Below are 3,100 nucleotides of genomic sequence, written 5' to 3' on the forward strand. Positions count from 1 at the left end.
CGCAGGCTAGGTGGCATGCTGCGGTTGCAGCGCGCGGAGCTTTGCGGGATGTCGCGCAGCGGCCGCGCGGGCAGCGTGCGCATTGCGTGTGCGGGGTGCGGAGCCGGGAGACATCCCGCCAGGAGACTAAGGCATGTGGCGCACAGAGAGCGCCGAGACGGCACAATGGGCGTGCAGCGCTCTTGCGGGTAGTGCTGGGCACGTAGCGCCCAGCTCGGGGGCACCGAATGCGGCGACGTTGCGCAGGCTGCGCGCTAGAGTGTTGATCGCCAGGCCCGCGGGCGCGCAATGCCCGGCCTGACGCAGTTCTATAGCGGCAGAGTGGGCGTGCACGCGCGGAGCGACGGCCCTGAGGGGGTGTGGCAACACTACCTCGGCGCAAAGTGCCTCGTTTTGTTTGTTGTATCACCGCTCGTCTTCTCCCATGTAATCATCCCCAATTATGAGGTACTGTTTATGATATGAATGCAATGACCCTATTCACTGACGGTGCGTAGCACCACCATCTCCTCTAACCCCTTCTATGCGATCTTAAGCAATTGCAAAAACTTCCGTTGCAAGAGATCAAGGTTGCTTAGTGTTCTGCTCCAAGCACTAAGGCCGGCGCACACCATTTCCGAGCAAGAAAACTAGCTCGAGAATTGACCGTGTGACACTATGGTAGAGCCTGGTTGCTCCTTCTAGGCCACAAACATTTTGTTTCTCTCTTTCTCCTTATTTTTTTTCTTTTTAGTAATCATTAATTTTTACTTATCATGTTTAGGCTATATTCATTGTCATAATCATGCTAAATTCATGAAACATGCGAAAGTTAAAATAATAAGTGGACTGTAAATTATCCACCATATAGCCATAAAGGTGACAAAATGCGTGCATGAATTTGAATATCTCAATTTGTTATTATAGAAACTCAGTCAAATACATATAGTGGGAGTGAGATCTTCTCCACACAGACTGGCCTTGAGAAGTAAATTTCATGATTTAAGGTAAGGGAATTAGTTGTAATTTCAATAAGAGAGGTTATAATAATAATGAAGATAAGTACTTCATAAGTGGGAATAAGTTGTAAGGCTTGGAGAGAAATAAAGAAGGACATACGGTGTTTATAAGATAATACATTAATTATATTAGTTTTTAGAATTAAAATTAAATAAATTTAAAAGAAAAGTGGGATAAATTTGGGAGAAACACTCCATGCCCAATAATTGTTTGTGAAAATGCCTCAGTGAGGCCAAATATTGAATTCTGATAAATCTGATCTAACTTTGAATTGAAATGAAATTTATGTAATCTACAATTATCATAAAATGTTGTTCAACCAGATTGGGTGACAGAAAATATTGGATCCAGCCTTATTTGAAGAACAAGGGGTGTAGATAGAGGAGGATGATGGCTAGTGGCACATATGACGCATCTGTCTCTAAAAATTGGATATCCTGAGCTAAGGAGTTAATAACTGCAATTAAATCACAGATGTGGACCCCATTAGGTTTATTTCACCTCCAAGCAATGTCAGCACCCTGTCAGCAGGCACATCAGCTGCCACATCAGTAATATCATTCCTGATTCGCAGTTTGTGTGGCCCCATTGTCCTCGTTAGCAACTGCTGCCAATCAGAGGGCTGGAAAAAGAACTAAGATAGAGAATGGGAAAAAAATTATAATGAATTTTCACTACATACTCTATAAATAATATAGGAGGGTAAGTAAGGAGTCGATCCAGAGAGAAGAAGTTAATTAAAATTTAGATTTTTTCTAGGCTTGGAAATGAAAGAAATAAGCCCACAACTCAAAATCATATTTTTAATTTTTTTTTCTGGATTTCGTAAAATAAATTTCAACTAGAAAAGTAACAAAAATGTTTAAAAATACTTTAATATGATTTATCAGAAACTTATTTAATTTCATAAAAGAGAAATGCTTTTTGGAATTTAAATTTTTATAGAAGTAAATTTAAAGGTAAAAATTTAGACTTTATTTTAATGCTAAAGGACATACAAATATATATATATATATATATATATATATATATATATATTTGATTTCAGGCGAACCCACAGAGTTGGGGTGCGGGTCAAAGGGATCCCCTGTTCAAAAGGGATTTCCTAGAGAGTCCCAGACTTGGCAAAATATGGGCCAAGTCCGGATAAGGAATGTGACGGGAACACCCCAAAATATACTAAAGATAGAATGGTATTTGGAATCGGATTGGCGTATATATGAAATAGTATACAATTTTGGAAAGGTAAATGGACGAATTGTTTCATGAAATTTTGACTGAAGAAACTAGAGATATCTTTAAATTTTTAGAGAGATAAAACTTGGGTTATAGAGAAAGAAAATAATGGAAATAGTGTCTAGAGAGAGAAAGTGGTGTAAAATGCAGAAAATATAGGGTAAATTGATGGGAATGACGATGAAGTGCTACTAATGCCTCGTGTCTTGAGCCCCAATGCCTCTTTCTAAACCTGGATCGTTATGTTTGGCCAGGATCAGACATTTTTTTATGAAAGAAAAGGATGAGCAAAAGAAGAACCCTTCCAAACACTTACTTTAACCAGGTTGAACAACCAGGATCTTGGAGAGCCTTTTTCTTATGGCTAGCCACTTCTAGAGCACGTCTAGAATGAGGTGGAGTGAGAGAGAATAATATTTATTAATAGGCATGGTGCAAAATGTCCTCCTCTTTTTTCTTATTTTCTCTCCTTGCCATTTATTCCTGCTTTCACATTGGCTGATTTTGAATTCTGGAAATCCTTCATTTGCGATCACGATCCTCATTAAAAGAGAAATTAAAGAGGATTGTGTTGGGATCCAGAATGTAGCCCACATTTCTCTTAGTGCTCCATTGAAACCCAAAATCAAAGTTACTCCAATTTGGCCCAATACCCCAAATAAATAGTTCTATAAATAAAATGGAATGCTCTAGCCCATTCATCCTCTTCCAATTTACTTTCTACAAATGTCTGAACACATGGAACTTGAAGATATTCATAATTAATAAAAAAAGTTATTGACACTAAGGTAAATAAGGATTAGTTAAAATGCCCAAAATGTGGATAAAGTGATATTTATGGTGAAATTTAGAAATATTCAGACAA

This window comes from Wolffia australiana, chromosome 15 (assembly GCF_029677425.1).
Source record: "Wolffia australiana isolate 7733 chromosome 15, ASM2967742v1".
NCBI lineage: Eukaryota > Viridiplantae > Streptophyta > Magnoliopsida > Alismatales > Araceae > Wolffia > Wolffia australiana.